Raw genomic sequence first — 18,567 nt, 5'->3', positions numbered from 1 at the left:
CTGTGGTTCATGACTCCCATAAGAAATCACACAAACCCACAGAAGAAAGCTATAATGAGGCACACACTCAAACAAGAAATATCAGAGACCATGTATCTGTGTTTCTGTAGTCACATTTCCGGTGCATAGATGCATCTGTGGGAGCCCTGCAGTACAATACCCATAACTGTGCTGAAATTTTCACAGTCTGTGCTATCCTTCACAATATTATTCTGAGAAAACAGCTTCAGCAGGAACTGCAAGGGGAAGGGACACACATCCCAGCACCACTGGCAAGATCACTACAGCCACACCCAGGTGAGGAGTCAAAGGGGGATCCCCCAGCTGCTGTGGGTGTTTGTAGACATAGGTATGGACAATATGCTCTTGCCCTGGCTAAGAGGCAATTGGAAGCACACACAATCAGCACCTAAGGGGATGAAACCTTCAACCTATGCACATATATACAGTAACATTAATGCCAGGCAATGCTCACAGCTTTTACCTACCCATTTAATGGCTGTGTACTGCTAGCTTCAGACAGAGTCAGTCCTGAATTAAAACTCTTCTAACTGCTGGACTATCAAGGTAAGTGTTGAACCTGCAATATGAAAATAAATGGATTATTACACCAATGAATGGCATATCCTTGCATAATGTTACTTGCTAAAGTAACTAAGTAGAAGGTGGATGATTTCTACAGCAAGGACATCAATATGTCACAGTGATAATTTATGTCAATAGATGTATTCTCTATCAATTAACAGGTCTCATGCATCAAAGATTCACACATTACGAAAACCTGTAAAAAACAGTACAATTTCCATATATATATATATATATATATATATATATATATATATATATATATATATATATATATATATACTAAGCACTCAGTCAGCTATGCACCCTGGGCATCAGACAAAAAAGTTATGTATCTCTCTCTCTTTCCTATTTACACACCATGTGGTATATTGGGCAATGAGCACCTTTCAGCGTTCATTGTTTCTGTAGCAGTTACGGGTTTTACAGGCTCAGGTTGCTAACCCAAGGCCCAACCCTCCTTGGAGGGTGCACTGCACACACTCACACACACACACTCACATCAAGGGCCAATTCAGTGTGTCCAATCCACCTACTGCATGTCATTGGAATGTGGAAGGAAACCGGAGCATCCAGAGGAAACCCTATGTATCCCTGAATCCAAAAGATAGAAAATCAAGGATATGGCACAGTTATCATTATTTGCACAGGGTGTTGTTTGGAGGGAGGGAGCAGGAGGCCAAGGCTGACACAAAAAGTGAGCGCATATGAGTAAGATAGACATGCAGGCAGAAATTTGGGTAAAGTATCAAGTATCAAATGGCCACTGAGACAGAACGAGTTGTAAGGCTTATGACTTACCCATACAACTGTTATGTGTGTGTCTGTCTGCAAGGGCAGTCAAGGTGAAATGCACATATCAGTGCCTGCAAGAACACAGCCAAAATCTGTGCTAGCTCTACATCCTTGTATGTCAGACAAGTGTGAGCACTGCATGGTAGAGGTAATAGTTCAGCATTGAGACCCATGACCAAGAGAAATGGCTCTGCCAGGATTTGCACTGGCATGTCCATAGTCAGATGCACTGCTGCTACCTGAACATGACTGATGTCTGCTAGACTGGACAAGCTGTCATCACCAGTATTCCCAGGACCATGACCTTGTGGCCTACTACATATGGATGGGGTGTGAACACCTCAATCACTGATGAAGCAGTGGAAGTAGTGCCACTACAGGAGTATGATCAGGCATGGCCACATTGGCTGACATCAGATGATGATGCTGAGTTACGTCTACATGGATGCCATCCTCCTCCCAGCAGATGTTCCATCACAGACACTACCCATTCTATCGTGTCATTCATCTGATCCATTGAATTGGCCACACAATAGAGGCAGTCACTCATATTAGCCTGTGCCACATCTACAAACAACCCTAAGCATGTCCTCTGAGGCCCTACTGGAACGTGCCTGTACCTAGATTTTGGCACTAAACATACATCGAGTGGCATGTAAAGACACACCAGGATCAGGAAGAGGGTGGACAGCAGGCCTCCTCCAAGCACCCCTAACAGCCCTCCTGCATGGCATCTCACCCACACTTTGGTTATGGCCAGAGTCAACTGGCACTGAAGTCTCAGTAACCACACTACCATGATCAAGTGTCTCACCCTCCACCTGTCCAATATCTGAGGGCTCACTGGAATAGGCATGCGTAGCCTTACTGGCTGTGTCCAATGGAATTATGGGGGGTGGCTGAAAGTCAACCACAGTGTCAGATTCAACATCTGACTGAACCCCCTGACTGTGGCTGCATTTGGCCAGCATCATTATCAGAGTCTGCCGATACTCAGACATCAAGTGGTAAGAGTCCTATGCTCCCACTGACAGGATCACCTGTGATAAAAAGCAACAAACACAGGAACACAATTCATACCTACATTAAAATTTAATATTATGATAACAAAGTAACACTGGTGCCACTATCACAGATTGTATAGCAATATATGCATTTATGACACGCACCAAAAACATACAGATAAATGCATATTTCTGACAAATTATATCAATAATCAAATAAAAATGTTTGCCTTACCATGTGCAGATGAATCCACACTTGCTAGGGAGGATTGTCCTGGAAGAACTGAAGCAAGGTTTAGGACACAATCATCACATCAATTGCAATAACACAGGGAGACAGTGAATACACAATTTTTGCCTATATGTCCATACTTTTAACTGAATCATAGCTGACATGTCCACCCAAAGCCCATGTGCAATGAATAAAAATGTGTCATTAATTCTATCAATTTATCAATAGGTCATCCAAAAATAAATAAATAAAAAAAACACCAACTATTATTTACAATATTTTACTATACAAGCAAATCTTACAAACTGACACATGTAAGCTTACTTGGAAGCAGGGACATCAATCACATGCTGTTCTGCACTTTCCACTGAGCTCTTTGGATCCCTGACAGTGAACAGGAACTCTTCATTTGGTGTCAGTGGTAGCTCTGTAGCAGGCTCTCCCCATAGCCAGCTGTTCAGAGGCAACTGCAGCTGCTCTCATTCGCACTGATTAAAGCATATCAGTGGCCCTATGACACAACTGATCATACGTCCTGGTGCACCCCCCTACAGCATTTATGTCATTGACTATCTGGTCGAAATCTGCATTCTGTCAGCCATATCTCCACATCCTTTCACAAGCAGAAAAGTGTCAGGAATGCTTGCACTATGATGCCATTTTCCGAGTCACTGAAAGGGGGTTTATGTGGATTTGTACACTTGGGTGCCATAATCCTATGTGTCATAAAACAGTGAAGGATACAACACATAAATATTACATAATGAAATTCCTGCTTATATATACACACACGTATTATATTTTCAGCATTAACCAATAGAGACCCACACTTCAGTTATTAAAATTTAAGGTTATGTGGTTGTAATATATGACACAGACACACAAACCAATATTTCTCCAAACAAAGGAATTCCAATGGAGTAAAGTATTGTTTGCCATGGAAAGAACAGGATGACTAAACAATTTTGAGAGCAAACCTCTTGAAACACATCTTTTTTATGGCAGCACACGAATGGTACTTGGATCCCCAATCCCAAAACAACAGGCACATGACAGTTTGTACAAACCAAGATATACCACATAATAAAATTATTATAAATGCTTTCAACTCAATTCTCACAAAATATGTGTACAAATGTACAACATAAAACTCAGTTTTATACAATTGCCAGTCCTCTTTCACTGTGCCCAGCACTTCCCCGGAGGTATCTATGGGCAATCTTAGAAGCCTAACACCCCTGTGTCATTGACAATATAGTATATTGCATTTCCCTGAAATAACATAAGAAGAGTATAAGATAATAGTTTGATCTATCTGAGAAAGTAAAATGCCTGCCAAAAAATGCTTATGCCAACAGAGAACTATAGGAAGTGCATACAGATAAAAATCCATTTTCTAATGCTGTTATATATAATTATTTTTGTTTTGTAACATGTTAACATATCTAGCATGTACTTGAAAATTACTATCATACCTTAGCAAGATCAGAAGCCTTCTGTGCAGATAAATCAAAATAAACAGCAATTTTTTGGGTTCTCCAGATATAGAACTCTCCTCAGCTTCAAGTTTCCTAGCTACATGATTACCTTTTTGTAGTGTAGATTCAGGCCTCTGAGCGTAGAGAAGATGCAAATGAGGTATGAACTCATTAGAATTGCTAAATTCCAAATGTTTGACTTCATGTAGCTGGTATAAACATAGTGTAGGCACTATCTCAGTGTTAGTTGGTAATAGATTGTAACTCAATGATTAATTTGATGAAGAAGGAAGGCACAACAGCAATTCAGACTACCTTACCTGCAGTGGGTGTGTCACACAGAATAAACTTACAAAGTGTAGAAGTAACTGTAGCAAACTTTTAAATGGAAGTAAACAGCACACATTTCTCATTTTAGTTCACTAATAGACAAACTCTACTCCCTTAGATGAAAACTGAATTTTACTGTCATGTAATTGTATCATGCATTTTAATGGCAATGATACAAAATGTCCTATGGCCTGCATGTCTGAGACTACAGCACAGATAAAAGAAGAGTAAACACAATACAAAGTGAAGACAGAGCTGCATTGTTGCAAACAATATCCATAAATGGTTGTGTGATCACTCATTGCACTAAATATGTAAGTTACACATGTACAAATAACTGAGAGTGTACAAGTTTATATTTCTTGTTAATACTGTGGAGGAAGTGGGACTCGCTTGTGTGCACAATGATTTCTATTGGTACTGCAAAATTGTTTCTTTGGGAAAGAGTCAACCCTAACGTGTTTTGTAGTTTCATTAGTTTGACAGTTCAAATCCAGACTTGTGTAAAAATCTGTAAGGTGTGTTAAAAAGTATTTTGTAATGCTGTCTATGTTTCCTTTATTTATTTATTTAAAATATTAATATTTGCACTGCACATGGCTTAGTGCAAAAACGGTGAACCAGAAAAATAAAATTAATAGAAGTTGCTTCTGTTATAAAGACAGTCCCCAGGATTCACTAATCCTCCGTGTAAGACTATATTAGTCTTACATGGAAACGCCAGTCTAAGAGTAAGATGGCAGCGCGTCATGCATATTAATGAGGGTGCGCTGCCTCAACTCTAAGGCTAACATGGAGCATGCACGAGTGCAGGGGGCGTGTCGGACTGCCGAGCAGTCCAAAAATCCATGCCCCTGCAAGTGTCTCAATCGGGAAATGTCAACTGACATGAGCAAGTCTGCTCAAATGTGTACATACCCAACACTACACTCCCCCACATTCTAAACCCCTGTACAATTATAAAATGTAAAACTTTTATTTATTTTTTTATTATTCCCAATATAGCTGCCCGTATTTGCGCGTGTTTGTGCGGGTTTGCCCATTGCTTAGCTACAGTTAGCAGTTTAGACATCGAAGAAGATAATAAGAAATGTATATGCAAATTAAGCAAAATAGCGATAGCGTAGTGGTAGAGCCTTCGCACAAAGAGGAGGCATTTCCGGTTCGAGTCCCACCGCTCCCTTTTCTATTTTCTGTTGGAAATCAGTATATAAAAATAATTCCTGACATTTATCATTTAAATTTTAGTAAAAAGCATTGAAATGGCCTATGTAGTAGTGTATATATATATATATATATATATATATGAAGGTGAAATGGTTATGCATACTGATGGATGCATAAGTAACGTATCTTAAGCAATGTGAAGCACTGCTAAGCAAAGTTTACCAGCATTAAGCATATTTAAATGTAATTGCTCGTAGCTGAGCACTGGGTTAACTAGAGCAATAGCTTTGCGCACAGCTGCGCATCGCGCAAACTAGCGCAGACAGAACATGTTTGCTTGTATCTGCGCACCACGCTAACTAGTGCAACATCGAGCAACAACAAGCAACGGAGAGCAACGCCGAGCAACGTAGAGCAACGTCGGGCAAAGTTGAGCAAAGTCGGTAAAACACAGCCACACCTCCTAGCTGGTCTGGCCAGTAGTAAAATAAAAAGCAATGACAGGCCTCGAACTCGGGATACTGTGCACCATAATCATAGTACTGAACCACTAATCCATGACAGCTTTTCATAGGCATACACTTTCAACACACACATATATATCAATGGAAATTTACCCATTGCTAAGCAGGTGTGCCTTCAGCTGAGTTTTTTCAGAAATGGCCAATCACAGATAAGTGTGGGAAATGATGCATATTTCAGCTCCATAGGTGGGAATACTTGCCATAACTGGTTGTAGCTCCCATCTGCAGGCATCAATGGCCGGTGCTGGAGAGGGCTCTCGTTTTTGAGTGCAATGTTGGGGCATTGAGGAGTCAAAAGTAATGGTTTGGCTCCTTGTCCATAATCATGAGGATAGACTCCTGCGGGGCCAGTACCAGGGCACCCAATACAAAGCCGAAGCCTGGGACCGTCTAGCTCATGACCTCACCAGTGCCACAAGTGTCCCTCAGACTGGTGAGCAGGTCAGACACCACCACGCAGACCTGAAGAGACCCAAGGTGGATCAACTGGACCAGTGGATCCAGGAGGCCCGTGGGATGGAAAATGCCCCACTACTGAGTAAGTAGCCATGGAATTAAGCATGTAAGAATTGCTATTGTAGTGTATACTATGGATAGGTATGTCTCAATTTCACTTCATTTACTTCACAGCTGCAGGTGTCCATGCTGTGAATCAGCAAGCCTATGCAGATAGGCTGCTAAGGCTGCACCACCAGGCAGGTTAGTAATTATTCTGCTTGTACTGCTATGTAAAATAAATGAGAGAGCCTGAAAAAAGTGTTTTATCACAATAAATAAAGGTATAATAATTCTCTAATAATTATTCTGCATGTACTGTTATATAAAATAAATGAGAGAGCCTCTAGAAAAGTGTTTTAAGTCTTTAATAAAGGTATAATTCCTGGAGTGTGTCTGTGCCATTTTCTTTGATATGTTGTTTTACTCTTGCATTATAGAAATAGTACTGTTGTATTAAGCGGTGTTAACACTCAGTTGGGTAGGCCCATATAAAGTGGATGAAGGGAGTGCCAGTAGCTTTTAAGCATATTTACAGTCCTCAACTGTTGGTTCATGCCCAGCATGTACAGGTTAACCTGGCACATGAGTAGCTTGGTATTGTATTCCCCAGAAATGTCATTGTGCTGGCAGAAATGTAGGGAGCTGTTAACATATAACTGATAATTTCACCTAAACATATCTAGATAAGTATAGGAAAGTAGAGCTGTCAGTGTACCATCTCAGCAGTAGTGTGTCTGAGCAACTCACAAAATATGTAGCAGTAACATTTGCATCCCGGACAGTTTGTATGTCAGATACAGCCCATGTATATAAAGATCTAGCAAAACCCATTTCGCAATTTAAGGACAATTGGGTAGTGTAATAATACATGTAGGGGACATATAACTGCAGTTAATAGGAATGTAGTGTAAACTAGAAGGATATATAAGTTGTTAATGGAGCTATCATTTTCCACCCTAATGTATGTGCATAAAAAATGCAATTCCAAACCTCAATGGGTATGTCTAATCTCAAAACATTTGTTGGGACATCTGTCCTATTGGTTTATAAATATCTACATTTATTTTGATGTATGTGTCCTGTTCAAATACCACAATATTGGTGGCCTGTTGCCATCAATTAAACCTGCATGCTGTTGTAATGTCCACTGTTGTTCTATATATACATGTGTCATGCTTGCTGTTCAACTGTTGGAACTCTGGTGTGTTGGGTTAATGGGAATTCTTTTGCATGCTGTTATAACTAATTGGGAATGCTGTTGACTGTTACTAGCCCATATTTTCATTAAATCCTCCTAAACATAGAACGTATGGGAAGGCCGGTCCCAGCGGACCCACCTGTCCCACCTCAGCTGGCGATGGCACCTGGCACCAGCAGGTCCGGTGCCCATCCTGGGACCTCCTCCTCTGTTGGCCCTGTGCCACCTTCGGTTGGAAGAGCTGCAGGGGATGGAGCTCATCCCCCCATACAAGAGTGGGTGGAGGAAGGCCACCTATCACCCTCTAAACGGTCCAGGCTGTGGTGCGTAGGGAGATTGAGCATTCTGTCACTGATCCTCTACGCCAGCTTGAGGCACGAGTGGCATGACTCACGGGTGAGCCTGCCCCTCCTACACAGGCCCCAGCACAGCCACCCTCTGGGCTGTTAAGGTGCAGTGGTGACTGCCCATGGGTGGGGATCTCAGTTCCACTGTTGCCATCTGTGGGCTCATGGGCGTGCGATTTCCAAACATCCTTCCCTGTCAATGGTGTTCACCCACCACATGTGTCATATTCTGCCCCTGTATGCATCTTGTTTGTCTTGTCTGTTTACCTCCCCAACCTACCTCCCCAAATATACCTACTTCCCCTACCCCACATTCCACTCTCACCTGAAAAAAAAGGGCAATCTGCTCCCCCCAAAAAAAAAATACGCCCCATACATAGGTGCCCATTTTGCACACATGTCCGCTGGACACATAAACTGATATTTAATTGGCAGTACAACATACTTTGTTGTCCTTACCCCTCTCACAGGGGTTGAAGGTTTCATATTTCCCTCCAAATTTATTGCATATGCACAGCTGCTGCTGTTAAAGAAATGGGCAGCTATGGACCTTCCCTACACCTGTCCTGCACATCCTGAGCTGTTTTCCCTACTGTCTTTCCCTCTTTGTGCCCCTTTTTCACCACTTTCGTATCTCCCCATTTTCTTTTCTTTCAAAGAAATTAGCACGGGGGTTAAGGGTAGTAAGCAATATTAAGCAGTAGTTAGCAGGTTTGCGCGAGTGTGCCCTTGTTTGCGCTTAGCTAAGCATCGTGCAAACCTGTGCAAACCTGTGCAAACCCGCTTACAACTGCTTAAAGGTGCCTTAGTCACTCTGTATGTCAGGGCCCTTGTTCTGCTCAGCAGCAAAATAAAACACCTTTGTCAGTCTCAAACCCTGGACCTTGTACACACTAGACTGCATGAAGTACCACTAAGCCACACAACAAGTTGGCGCTGAAATAAATATATCATGCATCAGAATGAGTGAATGTAAAGGAAAAATAGGAATGCCATAACACAAATCTTGTTCTGTGTTTCTTTACCAGCAGTTGTTGTGGAATTGCATTACATGACTGTGATAAGAGAACCAGCCATTCTAGCAGGAAATAATGTTACAGCAGCACTTTATAACCCCCACACAATATCATAGCAGGACAAACACTGGCATATCTGATTAGGACAGAGGCCATACTTCCCAACTGTGACTAATTTTCAGGGATGTCCCTGATTTTAAAACACATTTTAGCTGTGTCCCCCTGAATCCCTCTGAAAAGTACTGACGTTAGGCAGAAAGGTGGGGAATTACACTTAATGAATAATGACAATAAGTAAGAGTTAGACACTGCCTGTACTTCAGAAAAGGTGTATTAATCCATATGCTCTGGTTCTCTCCATGTCTCAACTTAATGTCTCTAATATTTTGAAAGTGTACCTCACTTTTACCTACTTTTCCCTGAGTCTGTTCAAATATGTACCTGAGTGATTGAGAGGCCTGGTAGAGGAAGAAACACACAGGCATATCAGCTTTTCTGCTGTTACACACTGTGCAAATAGCTTTGGAAGGAGTTCCAGAAGCATACCCTTATGTAGGAGTACAACACTGAAATACCAAAGGATGTAGCCATGTACTGGTAGCAACCAACTGTGACAATGCCATTGTTCAAGTGCTGAAAAGACCGGTGTGGTGCACAGACAAAGAATAACAGGCTATCCTCTGTCTACCATCTGGATAGGTCCACAGTTGGGAGCTACGCGGACAGACTACTTACCTTGATAAACTAACAGGCACACAGCAACCCTTTAAGTCCAGCAAGATAAAATTCACACAATAATACATAATGCTCTATGTACTTTTGCACCCCTACCCAAATGTACAATATACCTGTGTGTTCAGGGTCTACCAAGGATGTAGGTAGGCATACTAAGTACTGAAATTTGTCCAGTTTTCTTGAGCAGCCTGTGCTAAAGTCAACACTAAAAAAGCACAAACTGTTCAGAAGTGAGTAAATTAATATTCACAGTATAGCAGTTCACAAACAGTTAATGTGTCAAAAGTATACATCTCAATAACTACTTTTGTATGGCAGTTAATTGTATAATTAGAAAAGAAAGTACATACTCCCATGTATCTTGTGTTAGCATTTGGAGGGGTGAGTACAATTCTACACTGACAAGTGTGTACTGGAAGCAGCGACATTCAGGTTTGAGTACAACATTCAAATCACTGGCTACACCCCTGGCTTCAGATATAAGAACTATACCAACCCTCTGACTTAAACAACAATGTCCACAGCAAACAAGCATGATCCTCATTTTGGAAAGCTGAAAGGGCTACGCCTACCTGAGTTAGAAATTTATAGCATTGGGTTGCTATGACAGTGATTACTGCAATTACCACACAGCAGGCTGCATGCAATTAGCAAATGATGGCCACCAATTGGTGCAGAGGCCATCACATGCACATGTGCAAATACCTATAAAAGCAGGCTGTAATTGCTGCCCACAAACTCAATCACTCTATTGCAGAGACTGAGATAGAGAGAGAGAGAGAGAGAGAGAGTGAAAAGCAAAAGGAAAACGGAAAATAAATAATACCAACTCATACAAAGGAAAGGTATGTAACAGATATGTATTTACTGGCATGTAGTAGATGTTTTTGAAGAGTACTCTACATAATGTGAACCATTCATATGTGGCAGCAGTACGTATCTATGTACAGATGTCCTGCTTAACTACTGCCATGGACAATTCAGTGTGTAGCTGTGTGCAGTGGGACATAACTGTGAAATATGTAGCTCAGCATTAAATGTCAAACATCTGATCCATGTTATCTGGAGGGAGGGTGGCCTAATGGTTAAGGTGTTTGCCTTACAAATGCAAGGTGCAATGTTTGACTCTCACAAGGGATAATTGGCTAGGCTTAAAATGGCTCACAAGGGCAGTTAGCTTAGCACTAATCTATGAACCTATCAGTGTTCTGTACAGTAGTGTGGACAATGGCTGTTTGAGGGATTAGCGCAAACATTTATATAAACATGGTTGTGACAGAGGAACACATGCATGATAGTCATATTAAAGTTTAGCTTAACATTGGCAACTGCTGTACCAGGCTAGTATGCTAATCTAGCATTTGTAGCTATATATACCCCCTCTAATGTTACTGTGTGTTCACATGTGACACCTGTTCATGTTACAGCAAGGCCCAACAGTTCAGCTGTGAGGTCCAGGGATTTACAACAGTGTGGACCTTGTGTGTGTATGGCACACACATATGGAGATATATATATATATATGTCATATATATATTAACATCGGTATATGTGCATAGAGCAAGGGACATATTGCAACTGTTTGTGAAGGGTGGACATATATATGTTGGTGAAGGTTGTTATGTGCATATTTGTATGTAGGTTTTAGTGTGTGACAAACAAGACAGCATATACTGCTGGTATATGACATGTGGTAGTTAAACACTGTGTGTGTTTTGTTCAGTTTTCAATGTTGCAGCCATTGAGGCCTGCTAAAGCTACCTGGGCTGAGAACACTTTCAATGTATTTCTCACAAGACTATGTGATATTATTACATTACTGTATACCTCACATCCTTTGTATAATTGATATTCCCACCATGAAAGGTGGACTGTATATGTGCCTATATGTATATGTACACCAATGGATGTGTATATGTATATATATATATATATATATATATATATATATATATATATATATATATATATATATATATATATATATATATATATATATATAGAGAGAGAGAGAGTCATATATAGTCATACACACCCACATCTACTTGTTGCAATAGATTCTATGTAAAGTTGACTGAGTGTGATGGTCAATGTGTTGGTGAATGTGTCAAAGATGTATTTTTTGTGGGATAGCTTAGTGGGAAACTGTTTCTGTCATGGTATTATGTGTCCTTACTTTGATCCCAGCAAAAGCTGTGTATGCTGTTGCTAGGCAGATAAAGCACTATGGCATACAGTCTGATGTAGTCCCTTGGTGTTAACTGGGGTGTGTCATTGGAGGCTAAAGCACTACATATATGCTTATTGATTGGTACTGATGTTGAATCCAAATCATGTATGAACTGTAGTACTACTTGAAGCTGTAGGCCTAAACAGCAAAGTATGGTGTATGTCCACATCGCTTGGAACCACTGTTTTGTGTGGTCCCTGTAGTCCTCACAGATTACATTCCTCAGGCTTAAGTTTTTTTAAGTACTGACACACAGTTCTGTATGGTACACATGTAAAGCTTATCTGGGTTGCCATACCTTTGTGTCTTGTAATTATGTCTGATGTGTGTGTGGGTATGCCTGTAACATGTCCTCTGTCATATGTGTGTTATAAGATGTAACTGCGTATCTAGCAACATTTATAGTTTACTACAGCAGTATGCCACCTATATTCACAATTGTGCGCATATTTTGGTCACGGGTATGCCATCAACAAGTTGTGTGGTATAATGGTAATACTGTAACTGGACTCTATAAACATTGCGATGGATGACATATTTCTTTATGCATTCGCTTGATCTATACCTTCTGTGGCTAGGTGGTGCATTGTGTTGCATACAGTGTGCCATGTACTGCTGTATAGTCTTATATAGTCTTATATAGTGATTTTATTTTGTTGCTGTGCAGAACATGGTTTATTATATAGAGAGTGCCAGGCACTTTCAAGCAGTTGTGGGGTGAGCACTGATAAGTGGTATTGAAAGTGTGTAATCTCATTCAGCTAATAGGTTGCTATATATGGCAGTTCAGTGTTATCTGTACTGTATAATGTTAAGTGTGCCATATGACTTGCTCAGACATATTTTTTCTTGAGCAGCCTGTGGGATCATGGCCCACCATTGTAATCCTAGCTACAGTAGTGCTGAGGATGACATTATTACTAGCTGTCTGATTCAGCACTACAGCCTACTATTCTCGAGAACCAGCCAAGACCAGCATGAGCATACTGCACTGTGGCAAGATGTTGTCCGGAGGGTAAATTACATAGGCATGCATAACCGGACATATGAGCAGTGATTTACTTAGACATGTCTGGCAGCGTGCTTCTGATGTCCATAGACAACAGCTTGCAACAGGTGGTGGGGTTAACATCCGCCCTCCCCTCACCAGAGTGGAGGAGCTGCTCCTGAGCCTGGTGGCACCTGCCCAACAACAACAACAACAGCAGACATTTACCTTGATGGAGGTTGGAGCCACCCAGCAAGAACACATGGAATGTGCAGGTAACATGGCATATCTGTACACTACTGTTACCTCTATTAGTAGATCATGCATATGTGAGATGTGTACTGTGTAGTTAGAAGATGTGCAATACTGATCATTTGGAACATAATCTGTAGGCATGTGAATGTAAACTGTTATACTACGATATGATTGCAAACCCACAGCAGCAATGCCACAGTTGTCGCCACTGACAATCTGTCTCATATCCGTGTAGGTCCCTCTGGTGTGTCAGCAAGGCAGCGGACACATGCTGGTGAGTGTGTTCTACATTTATTATTGCAAATAAAAAGTGCATGTCATAATTAAGGTGTAGGCCATGTACACATGTAACACACCTATGCATAATGCATGTTGTGCATGTTTGCTGTGAGACTACGCACATCTCAGTAATGTGATTAGCTGCCTCAAACACATGCAATACACAGACCATCTCAAACAAATGTGGCTACACTGTAGTGACCATTGGATAGGCAGAGTCGATACACATGCACACAACATACACAACTATGTCATACACAGAACATGCTAACATGCTACACATGAAGTATTCACAAACCCTCTGTAAAGTCACACTCCAGTATCCCAAATGTCATCCACACAGCACACATAATATACCTGAGGGGTAGAGGCCTATCATGGGGCAGTGACACACTCTGCAACACGCAACACATTCATGTTAGGCAATGCTCCTACCAATCACCATAATTTACACACATATATATTATTCTTGTAATGCTATTAGTGCAAGGTCATGGACACACATTGGTATGTGTGTGATGTTTAAAATATTGTGTGTGTTTTAGCATGGCATGTCATGTATGACACTGGCATGTCCACAATATGATCTATACCATACCTGTACATACATTGGCTGGCTGGACCATGGTATTCCATCAGTTATACATGCACCACTGATCTTGTGTGTATACACACATGCATGAGCTAAAAAACTGTCCACAATTATTTGCCAAAAGACACAGAGTCTCTAATCATATCAACTGCTATTGAGTTGTGTGTGTGTGTGTGTGTGTTGTGTGTGTGTGTGTGTGTGTGTGTGTGTGTGTGTGTGTGTGTGGTGTGTGTGTGTGTGTGTGTGTGTCTGTGTAGTCTGTAGTAGTGTTGAGTGTGTTGTGTGCATGTGTTGTGTGTTGATGTGTCTGAGATTGACATCTTGTTGTGTCTTTGTCTTTCTGTTCTGTTTTACTCTCACAGAGTGGGCTAGTTCAGTGCAGCAGGAACCAGCAGCCTGACATCACAAATAGTGATAATGAGGATAGTGTGGTAGGAGGCACAGGCATGTATGTCAGGGTCTGTTGTTGGGCCACGGTATCACATGCACATCAGGCAGGCAGCCATAGCCATATGTCTGGTGCGGCACACCACATAGACAGATTTCCAGGGTTTCTCTCAGAGCACTGCTGGTCATGTGTGGTATGTCAACCTCTGAGGATAGTACCCAGTCTGGATTAGTACCTGATGCTGTCTGTAGCACCCCTGCCAGGCACAGGTACTGTATCCATGGCTAGAGACGGTGATCTGTAAAGCCTGCCAGGTACAGTCTGTAGCTGTCCCATAAATCCCCGTATATGGCAGCCACATGGTGGAACTGTGTGCATGCAGACACACACACATAAACCAGACATCTAGGGCAAACACATACCCACACACATTACATCCACATTGGCCCATAACAGTACTCTTGGCCCTCATACACACACTCACACACAAATGTTGATTGTATGGCTCAATGTAGGCCTCTGGCAAACCAACAACACACCCTGTGCATATGATGAAACATGTGCCACCTCCTGTCATCTGTAACATTGATGCAGGAACAGGCTAACATGGTGCTGATGCACAGGGTGACTTTATAACAGAATAGCAATGTTAGCATGTTGTCAGCAGTAAAGTGTAATGATATCCTTGAAGGTGTAGCTGAGCAGGCATGATGCATTAAAGCTATAATTATCAATGTAGTATTGTTTACACCAGTGTTTATTCCAATTGTATATTGTCTGCCCATGTGCCACTTGGCTGATGTGTGTAGTTTTGTCAGCATGTGTTAGAGATTGGACAGTAAGTGTGGGTATGTGTGCAGCACAGATTTGCAGGTGTACATTTGTGAACATGGTTGAGGTGCACTGTCTGCATGTATGTGCATAGTGGACACATGGGCAGGGTGACATGCCCTGTATTAGACAGTGTTAACACTCCATAGTTTCTATTGGTGGCCAGTATGCATTGTACTACAATCATTTTGGAACTTGAGTACGTGTGTGTATGACACGGTTTGACACTGTGCTGTGGGTGATACTGTTACTATCTGTCATTGGTTTGCATTCTGGTAGCATACATAACCTCAACAGCCTGACCATAAACAATTGTTAGATGATGTCTTGACAACTGACACACAGATGTAGGACACACAGTAACATTTGCAGCCTTCAAGTACTATTCTATGCCAGTAACCAGTGGTATTCACCTGCACTCAGTCCTGGGACCACTCCTGTTTGGCATATAGCTTTCTTAGGTACAAGCAACACAGTAGGGATATGTCTGGCCATGTTTTGCAATGCATACTGTGGGCTATAATGCATTCTCCAGATGACACACACATCCTCCAAAAGGGTATCATACAGACAGATACCTGGTGTCAAACCCATGCTGTAAAGCTATAAGCCAAATAAAGCATAGTCATCCACTTTTACAAAACATAGTATCCACAGAGTACCACATAGGTAGTAGCCCCCAAAATATTGAACAGGTACCAATGTATACATAGAGCTATGTGTTACATCATCTCTCCTTTGATAATCACATTTCCAAAGAGTTTTGGAAATCCCTCTGTGGATCACATAAGCAATAAGGGGTCTGCATGCATAGCCACAAAGGTTGTTGCACACCTATAATAAATAGCCATCTTTGACAGACTTTGCTGCTTTTGAACAGGTTTCAAATATACCTCAGGCATAAACCCTCACTCACACTATTCAATAGAAACCGTAATGAGTGTATGTGAAACGGATGACATAGGCCAGGAATCACTGCAGTGGCTAGGTTTGTCACAAGCATACAGATGTGACCTAAGGTCTGGAAAGTGACAGCATACTCTGGCAAAGATAACAGATGTGTTCATGGAGAAAGCAGGGTTCCCACCTATGAAATAATTGAGGTCATATGTATGTATATGTATTTGCCACACAGTTACCTGACATGTGTAATGCACATACTGCTGTCATTGTGATATGTCATACAGTAGTAAAAGCAAAACCCACATCACATTGACCAACAGTGTCACACACGTGGACCACACACACGGTCACTAAGTGCAGGATTCAAATCCCTACCTAACAACTTTATAATATTACAACAGTACACATTTACACGATGCGCAATACACATTACTGGGAGTTCTTCTTTCCATAGGTATATTTGTAGGATGGTGACATCATCAGACTTGACAAAGATGAGTATACCACTTTTAAGGTGTTTCAGTAGTCTCCAAAAAGACTGCTCCTCGCCAAGGAGGCACACACACAGGTGGCCAGTGCAGGATTCAAACCCCTACATAACTACTTTATGATACTAGAGCAGTACGCATTTACACAATGCGCTATACACATTACTAGGAGCTTCCCTTTCCACAGGTATAGTTGTAGGATGGTGACATCATCAGACTTGACAAAGATGACTATACCACTTTTAAGGTGTTTCAGTAGTCTTCAAAAAGGTTGCTCTGCTGCAAGGAGACACACAAACACACACTCTCATACAGTTGGCAAGTGCAAGATTCAACCCCCTACTTAACGATATTAGAGCAGTATGCATTTGCACAACGCACTATACACATTACAGGGAGCTCCCCTTTCCACGGTTATATTTGTAGGATGGTGACATCATCAGACTTGACAATGATGAGTATACCACTTTTAAGGTGTTTCAGTAGTCTTCAAAAAGGTTGCGCCTCTCCAAGGAGATATACACTCTCATACAGGGGACAAGTGCAGGATTCAAACCCCTACCTAACTACTTTATTATATTAGAGGAGTACGCATTAACACGACATGCTATACACATTACTGGGAGCTTTTCATGCCACAGGTATATTTGTAGGATGGTGACATCATCAGACTTGACAAAGATGAGTATACCACTTTTAAGGTGTTTTAGTAGTCTCCAAAAAGGGTGCTCTTCTGCAAGGAGACACACACACACTCTCATACAGTTGGCAAGTGCAGGATTCACCCCCCTACTTAATAGTACTAGAGCAGTACGCATTTACTCAACGTGCTATACACATTATTGGGAGCTCTCCTTTCCACAGCTATATTTGTAGGATGGTGACATCATCAGACTAGACAAAGTGGGTTACATTAGGTGACATTAGGTGGGCTACATAGAAGGAATTTCTAAACACTTTGGCAATGTGATCATCAAATGAGAGTTTACTATCTACCTGGGTCCCCAGGTCCATAATTACATTCTCCGTACATACTGGATTACCACCTATGTGATAATTTGTGTGCACTTTGTTTTATCCAAAGGGGATGACTATGCATTTTTTGGCATTCTGCTTGAGGGCATTGTTTTGACACCAGATATCTGTCTCTGTAAGACCCTTCTGGAGGATGTCTGTGTCAGCCGTAGAGTCAGTTATGGACCACAGTTAGCAGTCATCTGCAAACTTGTTTAGCCATACTCCTCCCATGCTTGCCTGTGCCTCTGAGCAGTATCTACTGAACAGGTGGGGTCCCAGGACCAAGACCTGTGGGATGCCATTTGTGACTGGTTTAGAGTCAGACATGGCACCTGCAACTCTGAACATGTGTGTTTGATCTGTGAGCCAGTTGGCCACCCATCCTGTGATATAGGTGTTAATGTTCAAGCTGGTAAGCTTGTCCATGATGCCAGAGTGGGGAATGGTGTCAAAGGCCTTAGTGAGGTCCAGGTGGGCTGTGTGGACTACTTTCACGTCCATCTGTGTCCTTGGTAACTGTTTCAAAGAAATCAACTAGGTTTAGGAGGCAGGATCTGCCTTTAACAAAGCCAAGTTGGGTAGAGTCCAGTGTCTGGAGGTTCCCAATGTCTCTGTTTATGGATTCCATGATAATTTGCTCCATAGCTTTGCAGACCCAGCTGAGTAGGCCTATAGGGCAATAGTTTC

The sequence above is a fragment of the Protopterus annectens genome, chromosome 7.part0, assembly GCF_019279795.1.
Source record: "Protopterus annectens isolate FY-2018-M chromosome 7.part0, PAN1.0, whole genome shotgun sequence".
NCBI lineage: Eukaryota > Metazoa > Chordata > Ceratodontiformes > Protopteridae > Protopterus > Protopterus annectens.
Note: the sequence above shows the minus strand (reverse complement) of the source record.